We start from the raw sequence: 15,415 nt of genomic DNA, 5'->3' as shown, positions 1-15,415 counted from the left end.
GGCCACACCCCCTCAATGCAAGCCTATGGGAGGGGGTGTGACGGACGTCACGCCCCCTCCCATAGACTTGCATTCATGGGGGCGTACTGTGACATCACGAGGGTCGTGGCCGTGAAGTCACAAGCCTCCGGCCCCGCATCACCAATCATTCGGCACGGAGCGAAGTTCGCTCCATGCACCGGATGACCGGGGTGCCGCTGCAGAGACTGGAGTCACTATCTGACTCCCGGCGGTTCGTTCAAATGAATGAGAAGCTGTGTGGGTCCAGCAGCGATACGGGAGCGCCCGGTTTTGAAATATCCCTGCCAGATCTGGGAACTGTAGAATTAAAACATGGTGTGAATGTATCCTTAAAGAAAGAGGACCTGGTACAGCTTGTGCTTTTTTGGAAATTCTCCCTATTGGGCCTAAAATGTAGTAAAACGAATCCTTGCAGCAGTGACGGGAACAGATTAGGAGCAGAAACTTGATTTATAGACTAGATAGGTGACATGTGACCTATACGTAAAGTATTCCTGATATTAGCAAACATAGACCACTAAACTTGGTCTCCACAGGAAGAGAAAAGCTGAGGGACACATATGTGGCTCTTGCTATGCTCAAGGCCAGACTACCTAGAACAGGTTAAGGTCCCCTCGTTTCCCTAGGAGAGAAAGGGACTTTCTCTTGCAATTATTGGTCAGGAGCTAACATGTGACCAAATGACTATTCAGCTGTGTATATTAGATAGCAATGTGAGAAACATAGAGAAACATTAACCTGCAGCATGAAATAAAGTGCAATGCACAGAGATGCATTTTTCAATATGTGAAATACACAACATATATTCGGAAAACTTGTAGCAGCAGTGCTGGGACACCACAATAGCGTACACTTTCACCTGACTTATAGTGCAATTGTTCATTTGTCTGACTGAGTGGATCGGGAGAGTTTCTGTAAAGGTGTTGCTTACATATTGAAGGGAAGGGTGAGGCGCATCTTATTCCCCATACAAGCACAACTTGCTCCCCCCCCCCCTTCCCAACTAAAACACTGGATCAGCCCCCCCGCTCCAGGAGCACCTGTTACAATCATATTAAATGACTGTGGGGGTGGGATGAGATTATTGCATGTTGTGTCATTCTTGCATTGTACTTCTTTTGTAACTTATCCCCTTATAAAAACAAGTCAGTCTGGCATCAATGAATTAATGGGGCAATGCCTTTGTGTATCATTCCTTATCTCCTAGCTGCTCCATTGTGTTGGGTTACCTTCCCGCTATTGTCAGTTTATGAGGTGCTGTTGGCAGGAAATAGTAGGATGCCAGATGTTTAATATAAAATGAGAATTTTCGTTCTGTGAGGCAATATTTCTATCACCACATCTATTCAGGGCATTGACATACACAGTATAGCAGGATGATTAACAGGTTCACATTCACATTTGTGTACAAATCTATTACTCAAAGTGCCACTTAGCATTTCAATTAGAAATACCTTTAAGGGACAGAAAGAAGTTCCCTGTAGTCAGCCATTTCATTGGTAGAGTGGGAATACAAAAAGATGACTGATCAATAAGATCTATAGGACAGAATGACTCCCAAAATAATATTTAATATGTCCATTTCTGAGAAACGGGGCGCAGGCCAAATAAGTGGGCGTTAGGACTGCTTGGAAATGCGCCGTCTCAATAGACAGCAATGGATCAGAACAGATTCTGGGGTTTGGAATTCTGTAGTGTGAATGGTGCAGCAGAATTGTGTTATGAGTACTGCAGAAAAAAATAAAAATGTATTGTCAGATGTCCTCATAGATTATAACTGATTGCACTGACATAAGTATTCAGACCCTTTACTTTGCCTCCAGTCTTCTTAGGTATGATGCCACAAGGTTTAGGCTAGGTTCTTATTGCCGTTTGTATCTGACCCATTAAGGGTCCGATTGGCTCTTTTTTCTTTTTTTTGGAGATGATCAGACTCTGGAACGAGATCCCGACGGCCCCCATTCAATTGCATTTCTGTGACCCGCTCCCCTGCACCTGTCTTGTTTCTACCAGAGTATACTGGATTAAAGTGACCACAAGGACTTTGGGTGAGTGCTCCATTACTACCTTTTGTTCTCAATTATATTGTTTTTAATAAATCCTCCCCTGTATCTTGTTGGGCTACACTGTTTGCTACACTCCCCAAGTCAATGGAAGTTAGACAAACTGCGTAAAAAAGCAGACCCCTTTCTGCCACCTCCAGTGGCCACAATCAAGCTGGGTAGGTGGTCAGGAGCCCTTGATATCAAGACGATGCAGGTCCCTAACTGTTAAAAAAAAAAAAAGCAACCAATTACAGCAGAGCTTTTATTTTTAAAAAAAACTATTGTGCTGTGATTGCTTACTAATAAATAATATTATTACTCTTTATGTAATTCCAGAATATTCTGCAGCACTTTCCATTTCAGAGGGTACATGGATCAAGAAAGTCAGATGTTACACAGTAGTAAACAAACAAGTCAAGTAAAAGGAATGAAGGCGCTATTCACAAAAACTTGTAAGAGGAAATAAGGGGGGTGGGCATGAGGTTTTATAGGTAACTAGACGGCTTTTCTTCATTTTGTTCATTATTTAACTCCAGTGAGTGTAAATAATAAAAAGTGAATACTTTAGCTAAACCTTGTTTCTCACAGATAACTGCCATCAGAATGGATCAAGGGAAAACATATACACAATGTATACTTTCCCATATGCTTTCCATGTCTATATAGCTTTAGTATTCTCAATGACCCCACGGCACTGTTTATTTAGCAGTAGTTCAGAAGTTCAGTACTGTCCATTTTTGGATAAAAAAAACACACAGAACACATTTATCAGGCAGCTGTGCATCTCTAAAAAGGATGTCCCTGTCATGTCCATCTTGTTTCCTTTTAGGATAACCCTAAAAAGGTTATACTCTCTAGAACATTTAAGCCTTATCCACAGCAATAAATGACTGATAAGTGCCATGGATGTCAATGTATGGGGCATCTGGTGACTGATGTTCGACAATGTAAAACAACCATCAATTGGCTTCTTCTCTATGTAACTCTTTTATTCATGAAGAATAAAGGGCTTTCTAATATGGTATAATAAATAGTGTTGCTCGCGAATATTCGCAATGCAAATTTTATTCGCGAATATAGCATATTCGCGAATTTGCGAATATTCACGAATATAGCACTATATATTCGTAATTACGAATATTAGTTTTTTTTTTCATAGTACACATCACAGTGATCACCCCTCTCTGCTTCCAGCTTGTGTGGTGTAAAGAAGGCTCTAATACTACTGTGTGAGACTGGCGTACGAATTTTCGCATATGCGAATTTTCGCATATTCGAAAATAAAGCGTGAATATTACGAATATGCAAATTTAGCGAATATATGACGAATATTCGCCAATATATTCGCGAAATATAACGAATTCGAATATGGCCTATGTCGCTCAACACTAATAATAAAATGTGACAATTGCTGTGGAATGAAGGTATGTATGTAAGCCACTTCTTAGGCTATGTTCACACAGCAAATAATGTGCAGAATGTCTGCACATTTGCATGCTTTGCTGACGCTAGGGCCGCTCGGAGGTGTCCACATCTCTATAGATGGCAATGCAGTTCGGTGCGGAATTTGCAGAAACAATGAATGAAATTGGGATTTCCGGGGCAGATGTTTCTGCTGCAGGAATTCAGTGCAGTGTGCACAGTGCAACAGAGTCCCATTGAAATCAATGAGATTCAATGGGAATTTTTCCTGTGAATTTCAGTCGGAAATTCGGCCATGCGAACATGACCTTACTGCAATCAGAAAATTCTGGCCCACCCCACCTCAGAGAAATGCAAACTCTAAAAATGAATCCAGAATGATTCCAGGTTGAATAGCAATATTGATGGATCAATCTCTCTACTTAAAGGGGTATTCCGGGCAAAAACATTTTATTCCCTATCCAAAGGATAGGGGATGAGATGTCTGATCACGGGGGGCTCGCTGCTCAGGCCCTCCGCAATCTCCCTGCAGCACCCGCATTCTATGTGGATGCTGAATCTCCAGTTTTGGAAACCTCTGAGTTTCCGGGACATGGCGTCACGCCACGCCCCCTCCATTCATGTCTATGGGAGGGGGCGTGGCGTGACGTCACGTTCCCAGTCCTGGAAATCCAGGGGTTTACGAAACTGGAGATTCGGCATCCGCATAGAATGCGGGTGCTGCAGGGAGATCGCGGGGGGTCTCAGCAGTGAGCCCCCCGCGATCAGACATCTTATCCCCTATCCTTTGGATAGGGGATAAAATGTTTTTTCCCGGAATACCCCTTTAATACTGACTATACACATTAACCCTTTAATGACCGAGCCGGCATCTCTGACTTAGCACTCTAGAAGCTGTGATTGGCATTGAACACAACATCTAAATTGTTAATGATGTATAAATTCTTAGAACGTAGAAGAGCTATCGAAGGAAAATTCTAAAATAAAATGTTAAAGGTCTAAAATAGTTACTCCGGATCCCTATAACCTCCCAAGGACAAGAAGGACAAGCTGTACAGTATAGAATGGTTTCAATTAATAATACGTGTTGTGTGTGTTAAGGGAGGAAATGTTGAGTATAACATATAAACAATACATGTATAAATATACCAGGAGATAAAAGTCCATGCTATATCCAATCATACATAGATTATGGTTTGCATTTTTATGTTTTACATCATGGCAGGTCATTGCAATGACCCTTGGTGAAGAGAGAATAAACATATTAATAACAGCTTTAGAAGCCCAATGTATCGAGGCATTTTTCACTTATACACTCCACTGATTTAACCCTTATTACAAGTGACACCAGCTGCACAGGCCCTCATCCAATTATAAATCACTCTGGAAAAAAGGGATCTTTTGGATTTTTAGGTTAGAAAGAAAATGCTAGTGTTTATGTAAAAATATTTTTAAATTTTTTTTGTAATGTTTCTATTTTAGTATCTATATTTTTAAAGAATAAAAGTGTGTAGTTTCAAATATATATATGGTTGACAAAGGGAGTGAAAGTAAGAATCGCTTATGTGTTGCTAAAGCATTGCGGCTGACCTGCACTTGGGTGATTGAAAGAGCTTTATTGTCCGTTCAGTCATTACAAGTCATACAATAAATTACAATCACACAAAGCATGACAGTACAATACACAGCAAAGGTTCCCTAAGCTATACATCGCACATCATGCTACTCTAACACTCCGCTCAATCCTGTAATAGAAAAGCACAAGAGATCGAACAACAAAACAATACAATCTGTGATCGGGGTAGGGGTGTGGGCGACTATGTGGGGGTGGGGAGGGGGCGGATCACAGGGCCAAACTGCTGGGCTATATCTTCAGGGAGACATGGGAGAAGGCCAGGCTGTCCAAGATGGAATAGTCTCTAAGCAGGCTCTTGATGAACCTGCGGCAGTCCCGGACGGACATGTTCTCCCTGTTGATCACGAGGCGGTTCCTGGCAAGCCACACTGCGTCCTTAAAACAGTTCATAAGGCGCCAGGCCTCCTGGATGGCCTCCACATCGTGGGTCCCAGGGAACAGACCGTAAAGCACCAAATGGTACGATAGGCAGCTCCTAGGTACAGAGTCTCTGAGTTCATGTTCCAGGGTGTCCAACAGACCCTGTACAAAGGGGCACTGCCAAAACACGTGAAAAGATGTTTCCTCCACGTATGGGCACCGGGGGCAGTACCGGGTTGTGCACAGGTTGCGGGCATGCATGAATGACCTGAGAGAGAGTCCTCCCTTGACGGCCATCCACGACAAGTCCTTGTGTCCATTGGTAAGCCGCTTTGAGGCCACATTAGTCCAAACTGTCTCTGCAGTGGCTGCGGGGAGTCCCGGAACCAGCTCGGTCAAGTCCTTAGCTCGGATGAGCTTGTAGATTGTCTTCGGCTTCCATAGGTCGGGTTTCAGTCCTTCCAGCTGGTGCTCCCTCACAAACCGGACAACATCCCCATAGAACCAGGGAGTGTTCCAGTTGTAAGGGATGGAGCTTTCCCACTTGTCCCAGCCCAGCTGTCTCCAGAGGGGCATGAGAAACAAGCGAGACATGGACCTGCCCGCTGAGCCAGTCTTTTCAACAAGAGTCCGCTGCACTGTGACACATGCAAAGGAGGCCCTCGGCAGAGTGTGGATATCGGGTATTCCCTTCCCACCCTTGCGGAGCTCCTTGTACATCACAGTCCTCTTGAATCTGTCCATTTTGCCCCAGATGAAGCAAAACACTGTCCGGGTGATGGCCTTGCAAACGGTGGTATGGGGGGGCCAGGCCTGTGTAGTATACTGGAGCACATGCAAAACTTCACTCCACAGGACAAGTGCCTTGTTACGCCTAGCGCTCCGGGTCCCCGCTCCTCCCCGGAGCGCTCACGGCGTCTTTCTCCCTGCAGCTCCCCGGTCAGTCCCGCTGACCGGGAGCGCTGCACTGTCATGGCCGTTGGGGATGCGATTCGCACAGCGGGACGCGCCCGCTCGCGAATCGCATCCCAGGTCACTTACCCGTTCCCGTCCCCTGCTGTCATGTGCTGGCGCGCGCGGCTCCGCTCTCTAGGGCGCGCGCGCGCCAGCTCCCTGAGACTTAAAGGGCCAGTGCACCAATGATTGGTGCCTGGCCCAATTAGCTTAATTGGCTTCCACCTGGTCCCTGACTATATCTGACCTCCTCCCATGCACTCCCTTGCCGGATCTTGTTGCCCTTGTGCCTAGTGAAAGCGTTTTGTGTGTCTTAAGCCTGTGTACCAGAACTTCTGCTATCCACCCTGACTACGAACCTTGCCGCCTGCCCCCGACCTTCTGCTACGTCCGACCTTGCTTCTGTCTACTCCCTTGTACCTCGCCTATCATCAGCAGTCAGAGAGGTGAGCCGTTGCTAGTGGATACGACCTGGTCACTACCGCCGCAGCAAGACCATCCTGCTTTGCGGCGGGCTCTGGTGAAAACCAGTAGTGACTTAGAACCGATCCACTAGCACGGTCCACGCCAATCCCTCTCTGGCACAGAGGATCCACTACCTGCCTGCCGGCATCGTGACAGTAGATCCGGCCATGGATCCCGCTGAGGTCCCTCTGCCTTATATCTCTGATATCACCACGGTGGTCGCCCAGCAATCCCGACAGATCGCCCATCTAAGCCACCAGCTGTCGGAAATGTCCACCATTGTGCACCAACTTCAGTCGCAACTTCAGCAGCAATCATCTCCTCCGCCAGCTCCTGCACCCCTTCCGCAGCGAGTGGCCACTCCTAGCCTCCGCCTGTCCTTGCCGGACAAATTTAATGGGGACTCTAAGTTTTGCCGTGGCTTTCTTTCGCAATGTTCCCTGCACATGGAGATGATGTCGGACCAGTTTCCTACTGAAAGGTCTAAGGTGGCTTTCGTAGTCAGCCTTCTGTCTGGAAAAGCCCTGTCATGGGCCACACCGCTCTGGGACCGCAATGACCCCGTCACTGCCTCTGTACACTCCTTCTTCTCGGAAATTCGAAGTGTCTTTGAGGAACCTGCCCGAGCCTCTTCTGCTGAGACTGCCCTGCTGAACCTGGTCCAGGGTAATTCTTCCGTTGGCGAGTACGCCATACAATTCCGTACTCTTGCTTCTGAACTATCCTGGAATAATGAGGCCCTCTGCGCGACCTTTAAAAAAGGCCTATCCAGCAACATTAAAGATGTTCTGGCCGCACGAGAAACTCCTGCTAACCTGCATGAACTCATTCATCTAGCCACTCGCATTGACATGCGTTTTTCTGAGAGACATCAAGAGCTCCGCCAGGAAAAAGACTTAGATCTCTGGACACCTCTCCCACAGTCTCCACTGCAATCTGCGCCTAGGCCTCCCGCCGAGGAAGCCATGCAAGTGGATCGGTCTCGCCTGACCCTGGAAGAGAGGAATCGCCGTAAGGAAGAGAATCTTTGTCTGTACTGTGCCAGTACCGAACATTTTTTGGTGGATTGCCCTATCCGTCCTCCACGTCTGGGAAACGCACGCTCGCACCCAGCTCTCGTGGGTGTGGCGTCTCTTGATGCTAAGTCGGCTTCTCCACGTCTCACGGTGCCTGTACGGATTTCTACTTCAGCCAGCTCTTCCCTCTCAGCCGTGGCCTGCCTGGACTCTGGTGCCTCTGGGAATTTTATTCGGGAGTCCTTGGTGAATAAATTCCGCATTCCGGTGACCCGTCTTGTCAAGCCACTCCACATTTCCGCGGTCAACGGAGCCAGGTTGGATTGCACCGTGCGTTACCGCACGGAGCCCCTCCTAATGTGCATCGGACCTCATCACGAGAAAATTGAATTTTTGGTCCTTCCCAATTGCACTTCCGAAATTCTCCTTGGACTACCCTGGCTTCTACACCATTCCCCAACCCTGGACTGGTCCACTGGGGAGATCAAGAGTTGGGGTCCCTCTTGTTCCAAGGACTGCCTTAAACCGGTTCCCAGTACTCCCTGCCGTGACCCTGTGGTTCCTCCTGTATCCGGTCCCCCTAAGGTCGTTAGGGACTCTGCCTGCCACAGAAAATGCCTCTCACCCCCTCCCAGTCCCTTCAGGCAAGCCTCTGTGTCCCCTCATGGCTCCCGTCCTTGTGTCTCCCTGCCCCGTGCCAAGCTTCACCCTCTGCCCTCCCTCCCCATTCCTACTCCTGCTGTACTGCCTGCCATTGAGGAAACCATCCATTCCTTCCCGGTGTCCTCATCCCAGGGGAGGCAGTCACCGGACAAAAAAAAGGGGAGACCTAAGGGGGGGGGGTACTGTTACGCCTAGCGCTCCGGGTCCCCGCTCCTCCCCGGAGCGCTCACGGCGTCTTTCTCCCTGCAGCTCCCCGGTCAGTCCCGCTGACCGGGAGCGCTGCACTGTCATGGCCGTTGGGGATGCGATTCGCACAGCGGGACGCGCCCGCTCGCGAATCGCATCCCAGGTCACTTACCCGTTCCCGTCCCCTGCTGTCATGTGCTGGCGCGCGCGGCTCCGCTCTCTAGGGCGCGCGCGCGCCAGCTCCCTGAGACTTAAAGGGCCAGTGCACCAATGATTGGTGCCTGGCCCAATTAGCTTAATTGGCTTCCACCTGGTCCCTCTGGCCTGTGTACCAGAACTTATGCTATCCACCCTGACTACGAACCTTGCCGCCTGCCCCCGACCTTCTGCTACGTCCGACCTTGCTTCTGTCTACTCCCTTGTACCTCGCCTATCATCAGCAGTCAGAGAGGTGAGCCGTTGCTAGTGGATACGACCTGGTCACTACCGCCGCAGCAAGACCATCCCGCTTTGCGGCGGGCTCTGGTGAAAACCAGTAGTGACTTAGAACCGATCCACTAGCACGGTCCACGCCAATCCCTCTCTGGCACAGAGGATCCACTACCTGCCTGCCGGCATCGTGACATGCCTTGCCTTCAATTGAGAGCTTTTTGGAGCTCCACAGTCCGATCTTAGAGTTCATCTTTCCTAGTCGGTCTTGCCAAGACTTAAGGGCCGCTCCTTCCTTCACGAACCAGACTCCATGAATTTGAATGAAATCCGGCTTAACAGTAAAGGGGAAGGGGGCGGAAGAAGCCAGGTGCCATTCCCTGAAGAGCATGGCCTCCGACTTTCTGCAGTTGACTTTTGCCCCCGAAGCTCTGCCGAAGTCCTCGCAGGTCTGGGCGAGTGCAGTCACCGAACGCTGGTCAGCAAAGAAGACGGTCACATCGTCCATGTAGATCGAGCACTTGACCTCGTAGCGATCTGGTCCTGGTGCGGTGATCCCTCTGATCTCTCCATTCTGCCGGATAGTCTCAGCGAAGAGCTCTATAACACAAACAAAAAGAAGAGGTGAAAGAGGGCAGCCTTGTCTAACCCCGGAAAGGATGGGAAAGGGGGTAGTCTTCCAGCCATTCACCAACACCGTGCTGTAAATATCAAAATACATGACGTTAACAAAAGAGCAAAGCATCTTCCCCAGACCCAGCCTGCGCAAAGCCCTGTCCATGAATGCGTGGGAGACACGGTCAAATGCCTTCTCCTGATCTAAGCTGACCAGGACGGCGTGTCCCCCACGGTCCTGGATGTAATGGACCGTGTCTCTCACAAGGGCAAGGCTGTCAGCAATCCTGCGACCAGGAATGCCGCAGGTCTGGTCCGGATGGACGATCTGCCCGATGACAGGTTTCAGCCTGTTGGCCAGCACCTTGGCGAGGATCTTGTAGTCCACGTTCAGGAGAGAGATGGGACGCCAGTTTTTCAGGTCACATCTCTCCCCCTTCCGCTTATACAAGATCGTGATCATCCCTTCCCTCAACGACGGAGGCATTCTGCCCCCCACCACCATCTCCTCGTACACCTCCAACAGGTCCGGACAGATCAGGTCACCCAGCGCTACATAGAGCTCGGCCGGGAGACCGTCACTGCCCGGGGTCCTGCCGGATTTAAAGGATTTAGCGGCAGAGAGCAGCTCCCCCACCATCAAGGGATCGTCCATAGCCACCGCACCTGCGGGATCAACCACGTTAGTGATACCTGACAGGAACCTCTCGGCGGCTTCGGGGTCGGATGACTTGGGGGCGTAGAGGTTGCCGTAGAAGTCTGAGATGACCCCCACTACCTCCTCCTTGCCCCTCCTCATGTGTCCGGTCTCATCTCGTAGCTCAGTCAGGAGCGTGTGGCCAGCATGGAGCTTCCTGAAAAAGAAAGAGTTACACTTCTCACCCTTCTCCAGGTTCTCCACCTTGGAATGAAAGACGATTCGCTTGGATTTCTCCTCAAAGTGCCTTTTTAAGCTTTTTTTGGTCTCCTCCAGCTCCTCCCTGATGTCCCAGCCACACTGGAGCAGGTCCTGCAGGGACCGCAGCTCGCGCTGCAGTTTCCTGAAGTCCCACTTCTTCGCACACGCCTGTTGTCTGCCTTTTGCCTGAAAGAAACAACGGAACTCGACTTTAACATATTCCCACCAATCGCTGATGCAGTTAAACAGACATTTTTCATTACGCCATACAAGGTACGCATCCCTAAGTTCCTCCATGACCTCCCTCTGCTCCAACAGGGCACAATTCAACTTCCAAGAGCCTGGGCCAGGTGGGAATCCATGGCCCAGGGTCCCCCGGAATCGAATGGCCCTGTGGTCAGAGAAGAAGCAGGGGACCATAGAGTACGACACCTTTCTGACTGCTCTCAAAGTGAAGATGAAGTCTATCCGAGAATGGAGCGAGCCATCGGGGCGGCTCCACGTATAGTTTACGGAGCCGTTCCCGACGGACCCAACAACGTCCTGCAAGGATGCCTCTGTCACCATCTCAATCAGCATCTTAGACGTCACGTCCAGGTTGGCGGATGTGCCAGAACTGCACTCGTCCACCTCAATGGGGCAGTTGAAGTCACCACCCAACACTACTGCCCTAGTGGTGGCGAGTTCAGCCCGCAGGGCTGGGAGAACCTCCAGTCGGACATCCCTCTCAGGGGAGGCATACACGTTGATGAGCCGCACGGGCTCACCCGCCCAGGAACCGTCTGCGACGAGAAGTCTGCCACAGACGAGCTCCCGGACGGAATCAAGTGCAAAGTTACCTCCCCTGATCAGGATGGCCACCCCCGCGGACCTATTGTCACCCCCACCAGACCAGTAGGAAGGGCCGTGAGACCACCGCCTGGCCAGATGGTTGTAAGACCTAGAAGCAGACAAAGCACATTCATGCAGCATGTGAACATCACACCTCTGAGAATCTGCACTTGGGTGATTATCTATTATGTATTGTTTGGAAAGAGAAGAATTTGCATAAAGACTTTGTTGCACATGTCTATTTGTATACAGTGGTCCCTCAATTACGATGGTAATTCGTTCCAAACGACCCATTGTTTGTCGAATCCATCGTATGTTGAGGGATTCGTGCAATGTAAAAAGTGCATTTAATACTCACCTGTCCCCGCCGCTCCGGACCGCATCCTCACCGCTCCCGATGCTGTCCCAGGGGCTCCCGATGCTGTCCCGCTGCTCCAGCATCTTCTATGGGATCCTCCGGCTTCTTCCGCATCTTCTCCGGTGTCCAGGCCTCGCTTTCTGGTGACGTTATTACGTTGTGGTACCAGGACGGCGTGCGCAGCGACGTAATAACGATGCCGGAAAGCGAGGCCCAGGCCCCGGAGAAGATGCAGAAGACGACGGAGGATCGCGAAGTGGACCCAGAGCAGTGGGGATAGGTAAGTGTACCTGTCCGGGATGCTTAAACTGCTATCCGACAGCAGCTTAAGCATTTTGCGCTGTCGGATAGCAGTTAATGCGATGGCCCCGACATATAAAAGCATTGTATGTCGAGGGGTTACTGTATATGATTGTGCATTTTTTAGTCTGGCCAGAAGGCCTTATAATAAAATAATACTTGTGTTTTAGCCATAATATTTTTCAGCAGTCACCTCATTATTATCACAGACAGGTCTTCAGTGAGAGATGACACTAGTACATAGATAGGATGGGATCAGGCCCTTAACAATAAGTGATGGCAACAGCTCCCCTCATCCCCCTCCCCACACAATGATCCCTGCACAGGTCACAGAGAATAATTGGAAAACCCTCTTATAGAAGTAAATGAGCCAGCTTCAGATTACTAGTTCCTTTGGCACATGTGGCTACAGTACAGCATCTTAACATAGTAACATAGTTTGTAAGACTGAAAAAAGACAATAGTCCATCGAGTTCAACCTAAAGTCCTACTGTGTTGATCCAGAGAAAGGCAAACCCGCCCATGAGGCTGATGCCAATTGCCCAATGACAGAGGAAAAATTCCTTACCAACCTCAATATGGAGATTAGAATAAATCCCAGGATCAATGTTCTTTGCACATAAATCTAGTATCCATAACCACTAATGTTATTACTCTCCAGAAAAACATCTAGGCCCGCTTGAACTTGTTTATTGAGTCAGACATCACAACATCATGAGGCAGAGAGTTCCATAGTCTCACTGCTCTTACAGTAAAGAATCTGTGTCTGTAATGATAGTGAAACCTTCTTTCCTCTAGACGTAGAGGTTGCCCCATTGTCATGGTTACTTGCCTAGGTATAAAAAGATCACTAGAAAGATCTTTGTACTGTCCATTCATATGTTTGTATATTGTGATCACATCGACCCTAAGACGTCTTTTCTCCAAACTAAAGTACCTCAAACTTGATATCCTGTCTTGGTCCTGTAATCCTTCCATACCACTCTTTAACCTTGTTACCCTCCTCTGCACCCTCTCCAGTTCAGCCATGTCCTTCTTATATCCAGGTGCCCAGGATTGGACACAATACTCCATATGTGGTCTAACTAGTTATTTATACAGAGGCAAAACTATATCCCTGTCACAAGCCTCTATGCCTCTTTTAATACATCCTATGACTTTTTTATCCTTGGCAGCAGCTACCTGGCACTGATCACTAAAGTTGAGCTTACTGTCCACCAGTATCCCCAAGTCTTTTTCGGTGAAAGTTTTACCTTATTATTTAGCACATAATTGTATATATATATTTTTTTATGGCTCAAGTACATAACTTTACATTTATCCACATTAAACTTAATTTGCCATGTCTGTGACCAAGCCTCCAGCTTCCCCAGATCCCTCTGTAATATTATATTATCCTCCTCTGTGGTGATCACCTTACCCTGTTTAGTGTCATCTACAAATATAGAAATTCTCCTCTGTAATCCCTCTATAAGGTCATTAATAAACATATTGAAAAGAAGTGGACCCAGTACTGACCCCTCTGGTCCTGACTTGTAACTGTCACCCATCCAGATTGAGTTCCATTGATACTCACCCTCTGCTTCCTGTCACTGAGCCAGTTGCTAATCCAATTACATATATTCTCCCCTAGTCCCAGCATCCTCATTATATGTACTAACCTTCTGTGTGGTAAAGTATCAATCACCTTTAAAAAGTCCAGATATACAACATCCACAGCTTCACCCCCGTCCAATCTATAACTGACCTCCTCATAGAAGCTGATCAGATTAGTCTGACAGGACTGATCCTACATAAACCCATGTTGTTGCTGTGTCAGAAGGTTATTTTCATTAATATATTCCAGAATAGCAACTCAGAGAAAACCCTCAAAACTCTTACCCATAACAGATATTAAACTTACAGCCCTATAATTCCCAGGATTCATTTTTGACCCCTTTTTTGGATATTGGTAAAATTTTTTTTGCTAAGCGTCAGTCCTGTGGAACAATCCCTGTTATTATAGAATCTTTAAATACACTGCTGAAAAAATAAAGGGAACATTTAAACAACACAATGTAACTCCAAGTCAATGACACTTCTGTGAAATCACAGTGTCCACTCCACTCAGGAAGCAACACTGATTGACAATCAATTTCACATGCTGCTGTGCAAATGGAACAGACAACAGGTGGAAATTATAGGCCATTAGCAAGACATCCCATATAAAGGAGTGGTTCTGCAGGTGGTGACCACAGACCACTTCTCAGTCCCTATGCTTCCTGGCTGATGTTTTGGTCACTTTTAAATGCTGGCGGTGCTTTCACTCTAGTTGTAGCATGAGACAGAGTCTACAACCCACAGAAGTGACTCAGGTAGTGCAGATCATCCAGGATGGCACATCAATGCGAGCTGTGGCAAGAAGGTTTGCTGTGTCTGTCAGCGTAGTGTCCAGAGCATGGAGGCGCTACCAGGAGACAGGCCAGTACATCAGGAAACATGGAGGAGGCCGTAGGAGGGCAACAACCCAGCAGCAGGACCGCTACCTCTGCCTTTGTGTAAGGAGGAGAACTGCCAGAGTCCTGCAAAATGACCTCCAGCAGACCACAAATGTGCATAAGTCCTCTCAATAGGTGGTATGAGGGTGGTATGAGGGCCCGACAGCCACAGGTGGGGTTGTGGTTACAGCCCAACATCGTGCAGGACATTTGGCATTTGCCAGAGAACACCAATATCGGCAAATTCGCCACTGGTGCCCTGTGCTCTTCACAGATGAATGCAGGTTCACACTGAGCACATGTGACAGATGTGACAGAGTCTGGAGACGCTGTGGAGAACATTCTGCTGTCTGCAGCACCCTCCAGCATGACCAGTTTGGCAGTGGGTCAGTAATGGTGTGGGGTGGCATTTCTTTGGGGGGCCACACAGCCCTCCATGTGCTTGCCATAGGTAGCCTGACTGCCATTAGTTACTGAGATAAGATCCTCAGACCCCTTGTTAGACCATGTGCTGGTGTAGTTGCCCCTGGGTTCCTCCTAATGCAAGACAGTGCTAGACCTCATGTGGTTGGAGTGTGTGAGTAGTTCCTGCAAGAGTAAGGCATTGATGCTATGGACTGGTCTGCCCGTTCCCCAGACCTAAATCCGATTGAGCACATCTGGGACATCATGTCTCGCTCCATCCACCAACGCCACATTGCACCACAGACTGTTCAGGAGTTGGCGGATGCTTTAGTCC

Source organism: Hyla sarda, chromosome 4, assembly GCF_029499605.1.
Source record: "Hyla sarda isolate aHylSar1 chromosome 4, aHylSar1.hap1, whole genome shotgun sequence".
NCBI classification, from domain to species: domain Eukaryota; kingdom Metazoa; phylum Chordata; class Amphibia; order Anura; family Hylidae; genus Hyla; species Hyla sarda.
Note: the sequence above shows the minus strand (reverse complement) of the source record.